Raw genomic sequence first — 18,283 nt, 5'->3', positions numbered from 1 at the left:
CCAACCCCTCTTCCCTATCTAGAGTTCGTCTATTCCTCCCATGCTCCCCTTCCTTACCCCACTATGAATCAGCCTCCTTATATCAGAGAAAACACTTGGTGTTTATTTTTGTTGTTGTTTTGTTTTGTTGTTGTTTTGTTTTGTTTTGTTTTTTTGGATTGGATAACTTCACTTAGCATTATCTTCTTCAACTCCATTCACTTACCTTCAAATGCCATGATCTTTTTCTCTTTTATTACTGAGTAATATTCCATTGTGTATACATGCCACAATGTTTTTATCCATTTGTATGGTGTAATTTTCCTAATTTCTCTTGTAGTGGATTCATCATTTATGTATAGAAATGCAATGGATTTATGGGTGTTGGTTTTATATTCAGCTACTTTGCTGAATTCATTTATTAGTTCTAGACATTTTCTGGTGGAATTTTTGGATCTTCTAAATATAGAATCATGTCATCAGCAAACAGTGATAGTTTGATTTCTTCTTTTCCTATTCATATCCCTTTAATTTTTTTGTCTGATTGATAAAACAAAAAGTTGGTTCTTTGAAAAATCTAAATAAAATTGATAAGTTCTTAGACACACTAATAAAGAGAAACAGAGAAAACTCAAATTACTAAAATTCATAATTAAAAAGGAAATATCAAAACCAACACTATTGAAATACAGAAGATAATTAGAAAATTTTGAAAATTTATACTCAATAAAAAAGAAAACCTCAATGACATCGACAAATTTATAGAAACATATTATCTACCCAAACTGAATCAGAAGGACATAAACCATTAAACAGATCAATTTCAAGCAAAGAATAGAAGATGCCAACCAGGAAACGCCCAGGAACAGACAGATTCTCAGCCAAGACCTTTCAAGAAGAACTAATACCAATACTCCTCAAATTATTGCATGAAATAGAAAAGGATGGAACCCTTTCAACTCATTCTATGAGGCTAGAATCACCCCAGTACCAAAACCAGACAAAGACACATCAAGGAAAGAAAACTTCACACCAATATCCCTGATAAACATAGACACAAAAATTCTCAATAAAATTCTGGCCAATCCCATACAAAAACATATTGAAAAGGTAGTAAGTACACCATGATCAAGTGGGGTTCATGCCTGGGATGCAAGGTTGGCTCAACATATGGAAATCATTAAATGTACTTCATCACATCAATAGACTTAAAGACAAGAATCATATGATTATCTCAATAGATGCTGAAAAAGCATTCAATAAAATACAGCACCTCGTCATGTTCAAAACACTAGAAAAACTAGGAATAGTAGGAACATACCTCAACATTTTAAAAGCCATCTGTGCTAAGCCCAAGGCCAACATCATTCTCAATGGAGAAAAATTGGAAGCATTCCCTCTAAAAACTAGAACAAGACAGGGATACCCTCTTTTACCACTTCTATTCAACATTGTCTTGAAATTCTAGCCAAAGCAATCAGACAAGACAAAAGAAATTAAAGGTTTATTTTCATTACTCCATTCTATTCCATTCACCTATATACCTGTTTTCATTCTGGTACCACACTGTTTTGATTGCTTTCGCTCTGAATAAGCTTGAAAACAGAAAGCATGCAGCCACCAGATTTGTTCTTTCTCAAGATCATTTTGGCTATCCTGAGTGCCTGAAGATTCTATGTCAGTTCCTTAAGATTCCATGTGAATTCTATGATGATTTGTTTGTTTCTGCATTGATATTTGGATAATTATCCCATTGATTTTATAGGCTAATTTGAATATTATCGACATCTTATAATATTACTTCTCCAATCCATAAATATGGGAGACTTTCCATTTATTTGTCTTTCAGAGATGTTTTGTAGTTTCTTTGTATAAGTCTTCCACATTCTTGGTTAATTCTTAAGTTTAAAAAAAAAAAATCTTAAGTTTTATTCTTTTGGATACTATTGTAAATGAGACTGTTTTTCTAATTTTCTTTTCTGCTTGTTGATTGCTAGAGAAGTATGGGAATGCAGCTGATTTTCTCATGGTGACCTTTTAGGCCCTACTGTGCTGAATTTGTTTATCAGCACTAGCAGGGGCTTTTTGTGGAATCTTTGGGGGTTTCCGCTTGCAGCAAAACTTTTTCATCTGCAAACAAATCATTTTACTTCTTTTTGTCAAATTTGGATGCATTTTATTTCTTTATTTGGCCTCTTTTCTCTGGTTAGGATTTGCCATATTATATTGTATAGAAGTAGAAAAAAATAGATATCCTTGCCTCATTCCTAATTTTAGAAGAAAAGCTTTCACCATTCAGCACTGAATGTGGAGTTTGCTATGGGAATTTCATGTAGAGCTTTTAATATGTTGAGGTGGTTTCCTTATATTCCTATTGTGGGGAATGTTTTACAATGAAAGGGAGTTGAATTATGTAAAATGTTTTTTTTTCTGCCTTAAATGAGATTATCATGTTTTTCCTTCATGTTTTTCAGTGTGCTGTGTTATGTTAACTGATGATCATATACTGAACCATTCTTGCATTTCTGAAGTAGATCTCACTTGATTATGATGTAGAACCCTTTAATATGCTGCAGAATTCAGTATAATACTGCACTGGTGAAGATTTTTTAATCAGTTTTCACGAAGAATACTGGTTAAGTTGTCCTTTCTTGTAGTGTCTTTTTCTTTGGTATCAGGGCATGGTTGTTTCACAGAATGAGTTAGGAAGTGTTCTCTCTTATTTAATACTTCAGAATACCTGAGCATTAGTATTTACATGTTTTGTACAATTAGTCAGTGAAAGCACAAGGTTCAGGGGTTAATCTTTATTGGAAGGTGTTTTATTACTGATTTGACCTCTTATGAGTTATAGATCCAACCAGAATTTCTATTTCTTTGTGATGACAAATTTCTCAAAATGCATTAGCTCTTAAATTGTCTGGGAAACAAAATGTGCAGTTGCAAAGCAAAGTTTCAATTATACTAGCTTTTAGACAAATAATTTTAAATATGCTCATCCAATAACTCACGTAGAAAATAAAAAACAGAGTTACAATCAAGTATTATAATAATATTATCTTTTCTGTCTGCCAGAACACTTACCTTCACTGAGATCTTAATCTTCATACCATCTCACGTTATTGTCTATTGGCCTTTCATTTCAATGGGCAAGCCCTTTAAGATTTCTTGCAGGGCACGTCTCGGGATATCAAACTTCCTCAGTTTTGTTGCCTGGGAATGTCTCAACCTCTCTCACTTTCAAAGGTGAGTTTCTCCCGGTATGGGATTCTTATATGCTTACTTTTTTGTTTGTTGGTTGGTTGCTTGGTTGGTTTGAGTACTTTGAATAAGCCACACTACCTTCTGGCTTCCTAGGTCTCTGATGAGGATTCTACTGGTAATCTGAGAATTACTTACAAGTGACAACCTACTTCTCTCTTACTGCTTTTAAGATTCAATTTGTCTTTGTCCTTGGACACTTTATGTGTCTCAGTGTGGGCTCTTTGAGTTAATCATCAGTTTCTGGGATGTCTGTATTTCTGTCTTGCAACAAACTTAGGGATTGTTCAATTATTATTTAAATAATATCTCCTTCCTTCTCTCTCCCTTTGTTTTTTCTGGAACTCCCACAATGTGTACGACAGTCCACTTAACAGTGTCCTACAGGCCCCGTAGATCTATTCACTTTTCTTCACTCTTTTCTTTTTTTCAGATTCCGTACTTTTGTCTTATATTCAATTCACTGACTCATCTGACTACTAAAATCTCTTGTAAAATTTTCACTTCAGTTATTATGATTTTCTGTTCTATAATTTCCTTTTGGCTTTCTTTAGATTTTCTAGCTTCTTTTTTTGATATTTCTACCTTGTTTACTCTGTTTTCTCAACTTTCTCCACATCTTTCTTTACTTCTTTGAGCTTCTTTTTTTTTTTAGATTTCATTCTTTTTTATATTTATTTTTTTTAAAAATAAATGACAGCAGAATGCATTACAATTCTTATCACACATATACAGCACAATTTTTCATATCTCTGGCTGTACATATAGTATGTTGACACCAATTCTTGTCTTCATACATGTACTTTGAATAATGTTGTCCATCACATTCCGCCATCCTTGCTAATCCCCTGCCGGCTCCCTTTCCCTCACTCCCCTCTGCCCTATCTAGAATTCATCTAATCCTTCCATGCTCTCCCTCCCTACCCCACTATGAGTCAGCCTCCTTATATCAGAGAAAACATTTGGCATTTGTTTTTAGGGGGATTGGCTGACTTCACTTAGCATTATCTTCTCCAGTGCCATCCATTTACCTGCATTGGAGAAAAGATAGCATCTTTAACAAATGGTGCTGGAAAAACTGGAAATCCATATGCAACAAAATGAAATTAAACCCCTATCTCTCATCATGCACAAAACTCAACTCAAAGTGGATCAAGGACCTAGGAATTAAACCAGAGACTCTGCATCTAATAGAAGAGTAAGTAGGCCCTAATCTCCATCATGTGGGATTAGGCCCCAGCTTCCTTAATATGACTCCTATAGCACAAGAATTAAAACCAAGAATCAATAAATGGGATGGACTCAAACTAAAAAGTTCCTTCTCAGCAAAAGAAACAATCTGTGTGTTAAATAGAGAGCCTACATCCTGGAAGCAAATTTTTACCCCTCACTCATCCGATAGAGCACTAATCTCTAGGTTATACAAAGGACTCAAAAAGCTAAACACACACACACACACACACACACAAAAAATAACCCAATCAATAAATGTGCCAAGGACCTGAACAGACTCTTCTTGGGCATCTTTAAGACAGTTGTTCAAATTTATTTTTTCTAGTAGGTGTGTGATCTAGTCTCCCTCAGTGAGCTTCACTAATTTTGTGTTTTCTTCTTTTTTTCTTTGAATAGGTCATACTTTCCCATTTTTCAGTATACCTTGTGATTTTGTTGTTGTTAAAAAAAAAATCTGATTTTTTTTAATCTTTGAGTTCGATCCTCAGCACCACATAAAAATAAAGATATTGTATCCACCTAAAACTAAAAAATAAATATTTTAAAAACCTGACTTAAATATGATAAAGAGATCACTCTGAACATCAGAGTCTTTCCTCCCTTATGGTTTGCCATTTAACAAAGCAAAGGTTGGCTTTGTCTTGGTTTTGATCCTTGTAGGTTATCTCTATAAGGATTAGCCTGAAATATAAATTTAAGATCTATTCATGCTTTTCTGAGCCCGCTCCTTTCTCTGGGCATACAAAGTGACTTTTCTTATTTTCCCTGAATATGCAGTTGTGTTTGAAAGTCCTCATCCTTAATATATAATTCCCAAAGGGGGAGTAAAAAATAAAACTAGAGTTGAGGGGAAATGCTTTCGCCCTTTAAACCTCCTGGAAGTTGCTTCAGCTATAAGGAACTTGTAACATTTGTTTGGAGGGTACAATGAAAGCTGTCTGTCCCTGTGCCTGCACCTCTCTGATCAGAGGAGCTGTCAGTCATCAGAACATAGCCTGTGATATTTGGTGTCTAGGGTTCTTGTTTCCTAGCCTGACTCTTCAAAAGCTATGTGCAAGCTGGTCCTTCAGCTTATGCCTACCACCAGCCTAAGGGTGGGAGTTGGGAAGCTGCTAGCCTGCTAAGGGCTGCAATGGACCAAAATTAACTACAGTTAACTACCCAAATGTTCCTCTGGAAGTTGTAAGCTTTCAATGTGCTCTGAAGTTCCAAAATATTTACATGAGACAGATTATGCCAGTGCGATTGTTATCTAGGTGGGGGAGAGAGATTCTTGGTGCTTCCTACTCAGCCATCTGCACAGATTCCTTGCCACCATCATTCCTGAGCCACTTATTTAGTACCCATGAATCTTGGTTTGTTCATCCACAAAAGAAGTGATAATATGTGTCTCATAAATTTGAAACAGAAATTAAGAAGGAAAATTTAAGTCAGCTCCTTAGAGCAATGCCTAACAAAGTAAGCAGTCAACAAATGTCACCTGTGATTATAATGCTCAAAAAGAAAACAGCATTCATCTCCATTATCATTTAGGTCATTCTAGTGACAACTTTAGTGGTAATACAATCAACTTATAGTTATGGGAATAGAGGCTCAGCCACTCAGCTAGTGTTACAGACAGTGTTCAGAACTATACATTCTCATTTCAAACCCAATGTTCTTCCCGTTAGACTATACCAGAGTGCTTTATTCCTAACTTGATTAAGAAGCAAAATTAGAGGAAATTAACAAAATCAGGGTAGTTTTCACTACTCCCTGTCTCTGGGTTCATAACACTTGAGTGGGGTTGGCCTTGATCTTAGAGTGCAGTTAGTATGACTCAGGCAATGTTTCCACCTTCAAAGGTAGGTTTTTCTTCTTCAGTCTCCCAACATTTAATATTTTATTTAATGGACTATTAGAAAGTGACTGTAAAATGTAAAATATTCCCAGAAGGTATCAAAATTTCCCCCTATAAATATAATCTGTTGATCCTGAATGAGCAAGCAGGTCTTCATTTAAATAATATCTCCTTCCTTCTCTCTCCCTTTGCTGTGGGAATTTCATCAAATTTCCTGTGATGACTTCTAGGGCTAGAGCCCATCAGCTAACTCCTGACAGGATGGAGTGCATCATCCTCGAGCATGTTCTGTACCTAGCTCCCAGCACAGCACAGGGTCATCAGCTCTGAAAGAGAAGAGCAATTCTGAAAAAAAAAGTTGAAGAGTACATAACACTAGCTTTTATAACCCCCATGTCCACCACAGAAAGACCTTGGGAGGTTTAGGTGCCAAGATACCAATCAAACAGCAGCTTCTGTACCTGTCACGCCCCTCAGTGGCCTGTACCTGTGGGTGAACATCACTAGAAAATTCCTAATGCTTCACTCCAATTGTAAACTTAGTTGGCTTGCTGATGCTGGTACCTCCTGATCCTCATTGTTTTCTCCAAGTACACAATACCATTGATACTCACCAGCCAAAACCCACAAGGAATATGTCCATAGTCAAGGGGGAAAATAGGTTTACTGAGCTCGTTGAAGAAAGGAAGACAGAGAGCCACAGGGATTTAAGTATATGTTTGATGATCTGGAACAGAATTGAAGGAAGCAAAGTTCTATCTAGATGGGGCGCTGTCCCAAACAAGGGTAACTTGATGAATGGTTATCAACAACTTCCTATCTAGGTCTAATTAGAAGACTAATTAGTATTTATGGTCGTGGCTTATTGCCTCTGTTGCAGGCCTGCTCATAAAGTTGACTTGTTCTGACTTGTCACATCACAGCTGTGGAGAATCCTCTGTATATTCTATGGAAAGGAACAACATAGACTGACTGTCAGCAATTAAGTTTTCTTTTTCTATTACTCAACCTCATTGCCATTATATGTCTTCTCATATTCTCTTCTGGCATAGAGAAGGGATAAAAATAAGAATCCACGCAGCAGTGGTAAAATGACATGGCATGGGAAGGTATGATTCTTCCTATAGGAGAAAAGTCTTTTAGGACTATGTGATGATTAGGAATATCATATTCAAGAGAGAATAATGCAAGTGTCAGGGTCAGGAGAACATCATGGCAATCAGGTAGTGATGCAGGTAGGAAAGGGCAGGCTGAATGGAGTTCTGCAGTGCAGAGGATGCTTATAGACTATGTGACCAAGCACATGAGACCACTGCCATTGTTACATATACTGCACAGCACTAAGATTTCACGTGCAAGCAAACAAAAGTTGAAATATATTCTCAAGTTCATTAATAACACAAGATTTGCCTTGGTTCACTATTAAAACTAAATGCTTATTTAAAGACGATACAATCTTTCACTTTTTTTGTTTGTTTGTTTTCTTTTTTCTTTTTTTATTGGTTGTTCAAAACATTACATAGTTCTTGATATATCATATTTCACACTTTGGTTCAAGTGGGTTATGAACTCCCATTTTTACCCCGTAAACAGATTGCAGAATCACATCAGTTACACTTCCATTGATTTACATATTGACATACTCATGTCTGTTGTATTCTGCTGCCTTTCCTATCCTCTACTATCCCCCCTCCCCTCCCCTCTTCTCTCTCTACCCCCTCTACTGTAATTCATTTCTCCCCCTTGTATTATTTTTTCCCTTTCCCCTCACTTCCTCTTGTATGTAATTTTGTATAACCCTGAGGGTCTCCTTCCATTTCCATGCAATTTCCCTTTTAAGAAAACTCTGCTTTTGGCCCCTCAAAGTTCAAAATACCTTAAAAATTATTTTTGAAGGAACATAAATTAATGTATCAATTATATCTATGTATAAATTTATAAAAATGATAAAATAAATTCTTATTGGATGGTGTGGCATTTTACAGGGCACTCATGAAGGTTACGCCTGTTTACACTGCCAAGGTTTGAACCAATGAAGAGATGACAATACACCATCTTTGAATAATTTGGGAAATATCTCATAATGAAAATTCTTCAACTGATAGAGCCACCATATGACCCAGCTATACCACTCCTCAATATTTATCCTAAAGAAGCAAAGTCAGCATTCCATAGTGATACCTGCATACCCATCTTTATACAGTACAATTCCCAATAGCCAAACTATGGAACCAGGTGTTCATCAATGCATGAACAGGTAAAGAAAATGTGGTATATATATATACACCCTGGAGTATTATGTTCAATTCAGCCATAAAGAAAAATGAAATTGTGTTATTTGCAGGAAATGGATGGAACTGGAGACCATTATGTTAAATGAAATAAGCCAAATACAGAAGGTCAAGTATTGTATTTTTTCTCTCATATATGGAATCTAGAGAGGAAAAGGTAAAAGAAAGGTGAGGATCTCATTAAAATTAAAGGGAGATCAATAGAGGCAAGGAACTAGGGGTTAGGAGCTGGAGAGGCAGCGGGGAAATGCTGGAGAGAGATACTGGCCAATTATAGTGTTATATCATGTGTGTATATGAATAAGTACAATGAATTCCATCATTGTGTACAACTCTAATGCACCCATAGAAAATGTGGGGGAAAAATGTCTCGACAAAAACTAATCTATGGTATCTCTACATTTTTGAGAAACACAAGTGATAAATGCAATGCATTATTGTTTTAGGCAGTAAATGCACTTGGCTATGAGTGAAAAAGAAAAAGAGATGACAAAATGAACTAGTAGATGGACAAGAAATATCAGCTTTACTATTGATACATATCTTTTTGGTGTATTTGGCTTAGTAGTGCATGATAAAGGCATCCCAGAATTAAATACACTAACCCACCTGTCACAAGCCTGGACCACAGGTAGGAATACAACCACTGAACCTGGTGATTCAGGTAGCCCTTTATTATCAGAAAAGGAGAGTCCCCTGTGGTCTCCTAAGGACAGCCCAGAGAAAGACTTTCCCTCAGAACGTGAGAACAGACAACATCCATTCAAGCATGGTTAGGAACGTTGAAAAAAATGAACATTGTAAATGCAATCAGCAGAAACATCACATAAACTGAGGCATACTACACAGCCCTTGAAAAATCATAACTCAAGTCTGTGATTATTAAAATGTTAATTCCACAAGATGATATTGCTAACTAAAAAGTTAAACTCAAAAATGATATATAAAGTATAGCCATATTTGAGTTCATAATATTAACCATGCAGCACTGCATATTTTCTGTAAGTACATATATATGTTTACAATTATTTACAAATGCAAAATAACAAACCAGAGTCACAAAAAAATGTGTGCGTGTGTTTGGAGGAAAAGATCCACATGATATTGGACTTAGGGCTAAAATGGGTCTTTAGTTTTATTTGGAGCTTGTATCATAAATTAATCAAAATTAAACTTTAAGGTTGAATTTAAAAAGGAAAAATGATGCTTGTTTTTCAAGAATTACATGTGTTAAGGAGATATCATAAACATCTAACAAAAAATGCAAAGCAAATTTAATGGAAGAAAGAAAAGCAGAAGTAGGAAGAAGAAGAGAAGAAAGAAGAACAAGAACAAGAACAAAAAGAATAAGCAGCAGTAGTGGCAGTGATCACAGAAGCAATATTAGGAGAACAGTGCAGAGAAATGACACAGGAATTATCTAGAGACCTCAAGAAAAAAAGTCGTATTTGAATTGGCTCATTCATGATATTTTATTCTAGTTAAATTTTGGATCAGCCTCCCATATCACACCCTAGAACTTGTCATCATCAGTAACTCCAAAATTCCCCCTTGAGAATGGCCCCCTTCAGTCCAGCCCCATCCCCTTTGCAGACCCTCTTCTGATGCCCCCCCAACAGCCATTTCACCATCCTAACCTCGAGTTTTGTAAACTACAAACCTCAAATGAACCCTTAATACTGCCCAACAAATGCTTCTTTGACCAATGTATTTTCCTCCCTTTTGACACCCCTCTTCCTTGCTTTACCACCTCCTTTCATTGATGCTCTAGGGAGTGTCTTCATTTACTCATTTGACCAACGTTTCTTGTGTGTCTCCACAATAGGATCCAAGATAGTGAGTATGGATTCTTTTTAGAAGCTTTGCTGGGGAAAAAAAAAATGAACAGAAATGGGAATCACAAAACAGACAATAAGGTCAAGAGAGGGCTTTCAATAAAATATATATATATATAGGCAAAGAAGTGGTTTTCTGGACCATACGTTTAGCCTTGTTGCCATTGATAACCCACAATGACCAACCACTCAAATCACCTGTGCCGTGAATCCCATCTCTTTTCAGTCTCTCAAGGCAACACTCATGCTAGTATCCTCAGTTTTTCCTGGTTCATCAATTTTCCACCATTACATCATTATTCAATAGCATATATACAACTCTAGTATATATCAACTCATGCGTCAGATTTGTCTCTTGAAGTCACAGTTATCTCTATACCTCCTCAGGCCAAAATACTTGAAAGTTTTCTAGAGCATCCAATTCCAGGTACTCACTCCCCATTTGATTTTTAACTCAAATCTATTTATCATTCAACCCACCACACAATAGAACTTGTCAAGGTCATTAATGGTATGCATTTTGCTAAAGCCCAGGGACCTATCTCTATCAATATCTCAATATCCCAAGGACCTATCAATATCTCTGCAACATTCAGCACACTCGACCACCCTGGACTTCATGAGACTCTTTCCTCTTTGGCTTCCTTGATCCCAGCTCTGGGCTTCTTATTAAATTTTCTGGCTGTTCCTTTGTTACTTCACCTGGGCCCTCCTCTCTCCATTACATACTTTCTCCTTAAGTGTTCTTTTTTCTTTTTTTTTTTTTTCTGTTTTTAGTACCAGGAGTGCTCAACCACTGAGCCACATTCCCAGAGCATTTTTTTTACATTATTTAGAGACAGGGTCTGACTAAGTTGTTGAGGGCCTCTCTGAATTGCTGAGGCTGTATTTTCTCTTAAGCATCCTTCCACGTTTATAATGAGAAAATGTCTCAAGATGTCCTGGATGCATTCAGCACAGCCATCTTTGAAAAGAAGATAAAAATGCTTGGCGCTCTGGCCTTGGCTTAGCTACACAGTGGGCAGAGTTCTTCTGGGATAAGCTATTTGCAACATTATTGGCAAAGCACTTTCAGAAATATGCATGGCTCACAATAGACTATAGAAGATGTGTTTCAGTGTCAGATGGAGTCTGGAGAAATTGTGGGGGCAGAGGGGTGATGTGAATACATGTGGCTCTCTGGGCCTCAGGGCCTTTGCCCCAAAATACAGTGATTAGACAAGAGGTCTAGAAAGTCATTTGGATCCTCCCTCTTATCTTTCTATGAACTTCCGTGACCAGAGGAGTTGGTTTCATTTTTTTTTAATTTGACCATGGCTTATCAAGGTCCATTTTTCTTTTTACTTCAGAAGTTGCTGATACCCTAAGAAATACCTGTTTAGTTTTACCATGATAAATTTTTTTGGAAAAAAAAAATCTTATTCCTTTCTTTACTCAGTTCCATTCAACCAGCATTTATTTGCTGATACTATTCTTGTGCTAGTTTTTATGCCCAACAGATAAGTACCCTTTGTTTTTGTTTGCTTTGATGATCTATTTATGCTGCTGTTTGTTCTACTTATATGGACTGCTGACATCACTGCCAAACTATGATCATCACCAAACAGGATGTTGGTACCATGTTATCACCAAAAGTATATCTGAAGCCTTGTGTTTGTTGAATTAAGTTGAAAAGAAAGTTTTATGGACAGTCTATGCTTTCTAATATGTATCATCTACAGCATACATTTGAGCTTCAAAAAGCTGCTACAAAAATTTTCTGATATCAGTGTTGGTATTTTTCAAAAAAAAAAAAACTTCTATCAATATTGCTGGCATTATTTTATCATATGTTTTAAAAACAGCACATTCTTTACTGTTCCTGAAATATTAAAGAAATATTCAGGAAGATGCCATTATCTGAAGTTGCTGATAATGTACACTTGATTATTTCTTATGTGTAAAACTTTCATATCCTAAAATATATTTCCTTTTCTCTTAGAAGTTCTAATTTTGAAAGCTGTATCTAAGTTCTAAAAGACAGGTCTTTAGAATAAAAGCAAAGCATGGTTATCCATGAACCACAAAGCTCTAACTCCAGAAATGAATACTCTGATGCTGTTTTCAAAGTCATTTAAACCCAAAAGTAATAATCTGTATATTTACAAACAAAAACCTAAAGTCACAGATAAGAACATCTCATGCACTTATAACTGTTGGTATCCATCAGAGAATATAACATAGTAATGCCTTTCTATAATATAAAAATATCACAGAATACAGAAATCAAAGTGACAAAACATGATTATTCATATCAATTTCTAATGAGGCAAGTGCTAGTCATGTCCTGATGTAAAATTTTCAGAAAGTAAATGAAACAGGAAATGGGCTCTTCAAAGAACAGTTTTTTGGGGGTCTTGGGGCCTAATGGGCAGAGTTTTTCCTAAACTTCCTTCCCTATGTCCAAGAGGAGTGGTATATTGACATGTGCCCTCCCCAGCCTCCCCCCAACTTCCAATTCCAGAAAGAGGGCATCAAAAAAGGTATACAGTAAAATAAAGGAATTGAAGAAAAGAGGCAAACAGAAACCAAAATAGAATTAAGTGGTGAAATTAGCAGGAGAGTTAGTATGACAGCAGTGTGCACCATTAGATTCTTCACAATTATTCAGAGGAGTCAAATTTTGCTGATTTTTTCAAATACCAAGGTCAAAAATGAAAATGTGATCAATTGTTCATTGTACATTTTCCAGGTATAAAGCTCATCTTTACTCCAAAAAAGCACAGCATTCCCCTGCTCTGTCTGAAAGATAATTTTCTCATGACTTGTCAAAAATAGACATGGAAGGAAGAAAGTAGAGAAAATAGGGAGAGAAAACAAAGTTGACAAGGATGTAGATAAAGAGAGGAACACTCAACCAAGAAGACTATGGACCATCCACTCTGGTGACACACAGAGGACAGCTAGTTGACCTCTGCAAGGTGGTTCCTCTGTGTCTCGTTTTCTGGAAGGCTCTATTTTCTTCCCTTCTGAGGCAAACTAACAACTTTCTTCTCCTTTGAGGCAAACGGGCAAGCAAAAAACACTTTACTTCTGCATGGCTCAGGTGTGTGAAGCCACTACTCTGGTGTCGACCTTTGCTGGTGTCAGCTCCTGGTGCTCAGTGAACACGTGACACCACTTTGAAGTAAATATAAATGAAATCTGTCAGAACATTTTACGGCAAACTGCAAAATCCTCTCTTCCCTCCTTCACTGAGTTAGTGAGAGCACAACAGAAAATAACAAACTAATACATGGTCTCTTTCTGTATTAATAGAAAATGAGAGTATAATCATTAGTTGCTTTTGGATTTAATATTTTGGGGTCCCCTCCCCATACACACACATATCACACACTGCGCACAGACACAGAGATACCTGGGATATAATATGGAGAAATCAGAAAGGTACTCATTGGAGCACATTCTTCAGGAATGTCCCTAAAATGTAGGACAAGCACTTTATTAAAATGGATTTCACCAACTAATCATGAGAATTAAAAAGATACTCCAGAGAGGGCTTTCGGCATCAAAAATATGGTTTTCTATGAGAAGGTAAGTGCACATAAAAGTCATGGCAGCAATTTGCCTGTCCAAGTACAATGCAGAATGTATAAAAGAGGCTCATTGAACCCTTAGTAAGTGAAATATCTTTCTTTTTCACTCAACTAGGTAAAAATGTGAAAGGGCAGAAAAAGCACAAGGAGACAGTCTCGGATATCCTAATGGGCTAAAATGTAGTTGAACATGAAGGGCGTGGTTTGGTATAAAACCAACAAGCTGGATTCTATTCTCCCTCTTCTAGGCTCCCTTTGTTAGTTTTGTTATTGAACTGAGATAGAGTCATCAAAATTAGGAAAATTAGCTCAAAAACAAAACAAAATTAAACTGTCCATTGGTAAGATCACATAATTTATTCGGTGGAATTTCATTTGGTAAAATTTGGTCAAAATCAATGAATTTTTAGAAAGTAGGAATAGTTTTGAGAGATTGTATGAAGAATGAATATAATGATAGATAGGAATGATTTGATAAACACATAAAAAGGATGGACATCTCCAAGCGTACTGGTGGGCTTCCAACATGGCACCTGTATTCTGTACAATCACTGGATCAAACATTGAAGGTCCTAAGAAGAACCCAAGGTTGGTTTTTTTAAGAATTATTTGGTAATTATTTGGGGCTCATAAAACAAAAAAGTAATCATCTAAAACAAACTTAAAGAAATATCTATTATAAAAAAATTTTAGTGACTAAAAAGTAGCCTGGGCCACTGCTTAGAAGGCCCAGTTCAAGCGGTATAGTGGGAGCAGCCAATGCCAGGAAGGCTCTGGGAGTAGCACAATACTATCCAAGAAGGGAGGAGTGGGCACAGAGGATGGAAATTTCCAATGGTTCTACTCAGACCCACTCGGGTAAGATGAACACAAAATCCTATGCCCACTTGCTGACACCAAGTGTATACCCTTAGGACAATTTCTAATGGGTCTTCATCATGCATCTAACTTCCTGGGGACAACATTCCCACCACCACATCAGAGCAGAGCAGAACAAGAAGCTTGTGTGTGCTAAATGTCATTTCCGCTTGTCCAATTAGACTATCTCAGATAAAAACCTCTGGGTGTGTGCTGAAGGCAACTGGAATTCCTAAACCTCCCGTCTTGTATAATTCTCTTTCACCTATTTAGAAAACAGCTCAGCTTTCTTTAATATATTGCTAAGACTCAAAGCATGTGTAATTGGGATCAGCATGCTGACTATCTTTAGAGGAAGGCTCTATGGATAACTTGAGAAAAATCAGACAGTATTGTTCCTATAAAATGATCACGAAATAGTTTCAACAGATATTCACTTGATATTATTTTATTTTTAATTAACAGACAAATTTATATATATATATATATATATATATATATATATATAATATGACATTTTGAAAATCATTTGCATTGTAGAATGTCTAAATTAAGCTGGTCAACATACACACTCACTCACTTTTCCTTTCATCATGGGCCCTATCCTAATTTTGTTTCATAAATACCTCATTCCAGAAGAAGAATTTATTTTTATTAAATTGAAATAAGCATATATTTTGAAGACCTCAGGCTCAGACAAGCCAAAAGAGAAGGTTCAAAGTCTGATGAATAAAAAAAAATGACCCTAAAGAGCCCAATTATTTAACATAAAACATTCTATTGAAGATCAGATGTGAAATGTGAGGGCTTCTCAATAGGATGCACACAAGTCAATTGTGGTTGATGATGCAGCTGAGTGTGCCTTTGGATCAGACAGGTCTACAATCAGTAGTATATCTAGCAAGAGTGATTTATTTTACTTATTTATTTTTGCTTTGGGGAAGAACCATCTGTTTATAAACAAAATAAAAAATGTTTAAACTTCTTAAATTTCAAGAAATCTCAGTTGCTTTAAAAGCTTAAAATCAGATTTAATTTTGGTTTCTGCTTATTTGTGTGTCTTGAATGATCTTGTCTAAATTATCTTTTTAGATTTGCCTATTTATAGCCCTCACTGAAATCACTTTGATTTATATCATCAAGTTAAATGGCTTTCCCTACCTTTGCCCATTAAAATACTTTAAGGAAGTAAAATTTCTAAAGTAACTTACAAAATAAAACAAAACAAAACCCCGAACTGAAAATCAGAAGCCCCTCAGATGGTAAAGGCAACTTTCCATCCATGTATTGCAGCATAGACACAAGATCTGAGTCTTAGAGCTCAAGAAATAGTTCCAAGCTCTTACCCCATAGGAGGTTCATGCAATCCATTATAATTTGAGTTCCTGGTGTTCACTGAAACCAAAATGCTTTCCTTGAACACAGAATAAAGACTTTAAACCAATGGGTCTACCACCTTGAGTTAAATGAGTTAGATTTTTAACCTCATATGACTTAAAAACAGTAACACCAGCTAAAGTTTAAAAGAATTCAGTGTATTGTGCAAATAAAAAGCCTAAAGAAGACTTGGCTTCAAGTATGGGATTCTCTTCTGTTCTTTCAATTCTCTATCTTCTGGGTTGGGTCCATTTGCAGTTAGGCTTTTCCAGCAACTACACACCGTATCTCCTAACAGGTTTGAGCCCTGTGGGAAAAACTCACATACTCTTTCTCTAGAAACCCCTTCAGAAAAGTCTTGTTAATTTTTTTATTAGTACATTTGCCATGACTGTGACAAAAATGGGTAAAATATAAAGAAAAAAAAAGTTTATTTAGTTCACAATTTTGGAGACTAAAATTCCAAATAGCATGGAGTCAGCTGTGGTGGTGTCTTCTAAATGCATCACATCATGGCAAATGGCTATATGACCCAAAGGGAAGGTAAGTTTTGCTCATTTTTAACAACCCCCCCCCTCAAAAACTAACCAGAGAACTACCTTTATTCTTTTTGAAGCAAAACCTCAATTATTTAATTACTTCTCACAGACTGTATCTCTCAAAAAGTCCCACTGCCACTGAACATCACTGCACTGAGGACCAAGCTTCAGATACATGAACCCTGGGGCAGCAAACCACATCCAAACCATAAAAGCTCCGCTGAGACATAACGCGACCCCTCACTGTTGCTGTATTCACTCAATGTCTTCCCACCTGCACTAGTAATAGAACCTGTTACAAAGCACATGGTCTGAGAATGGGAGAGTGCTCCCTCCAGAGAGAAATGGAGGTTCTGTCACTGAATCGGGGTAAATAGAGGTTGACTGTAAAACAGAATAGATATTCAGTATTTGCAAGATATGTCTCCACCGTTCTACATAATTTTCTATTGCAAATGTACCTGCTTAGCTTTCTAGTTGGTAGTTCTACTTCCTGCAGGCTTTGAAGACATAATACTTACAGATACTTAACCAGAAGGGGGGAAAAAAGCATATGACTATATTAAGATTTGTACATGAATGTTTATAACAGTTGATATATAGTAGCCAAAAGCCATACACAAGTCAATTCCCATTAGCAGATGAATGGATAAAGAATTTGTGATACAGCCATACAATGGAGTGCTTCTTAGAACTAAAAGGGATGAACCCCTGGTGCATGTAACAACATGGTTGGAACTCAGATTAGTTACACAAAGTGAAGGAAGCAAGATTTAAAAAAAAAAAAAAAAGAACACATATTGAATAATTTTTGGTGAGAAATTCTAGAAAATGCAAATGTATCTATAAGTGATTTGTTTGGAAACTGTGGGGTAAGGGGTGAGGAGGGGAGGGGCAAGAGGAAAAGATTAAAGAGTTGCAGAGGAGGGTTGGTTTGTGGCTCAGTGGTAGAGTGCTTGCCTGGCACGTGCATGGCACTGGGTTTGATTCTCAGCACCACATATAAACAAACAAATAAATAAATAAAGTATACAATTTGATGTTTAAAAAAAGAGTTTCAGAGGAAACTTTTGGGGGCTGATATGCTAAATAACTGGATCAGGGGATGGCATCATTTTCTTTAAAGGACAAGATACTAAATATTTTACACTTCGCAGTTCCCATGATCTGTGTTACAATTACTCATCTGCCATTGTAGCATCAAACCAACTATAGATAAAATAGTACACAGAAATAGGTGTGAGTGAATTTCAATAAGCTATTTATGAAAAAAGGCAATGGCCCAATTGGATCTACAACGTGTAGTTTTCCAATCCCTGATTTTGATTATGGTGGTTTTACAGGTGTGTACATATGTCAAAACCTATCAAGTTTTATACTTTGTTTATGTGTCACTAATCATATATCAATTACAATTCAATACAACTGTTAAAAAATAAAAACAAAACAAATTTGGGTTCCCTATCATCAGCTGGATGAAGCATAATCTTTTACC

The 18,283-nt window shown here is 36.2% G+C and overlaps 1 protein-coding gene across 1 annotated transcript in view; it reads left to right on the top strand.

Annotated features, from left to right (window-relative positions):
- The window catches only part of Oprm1 (opioid receptor mu 1), a 156,735-nt gene that overhangs the window by 21,389 nt on the left and 117,063 nt on the right, over positions 1-18,283 (top strand). The gene's annotated exons all lie outside the window — the stretch shown is intronic.

Source organism: Urocitellus parryii, chromosome 8 (genome assembly GCF_045843805.1).
Source record: "Urocitellus parryii isolate mUroPar1 chromosome 8, mUroPar1.hap1, whole genome shotgun sequence".
Classification (NCBI taxonomy): domain Eukaryota; kingdom Metazoa; phylum Chordata; class Mammalia; order Rodentia; family Sciuridae; genus Urocitellus; species Urocitellus parryii.
The sequence above is the reverse complement of the archived record's forward strand: the minus strand, read 5'-3'. Positions and strand labels throughout refer to the sequence as shown.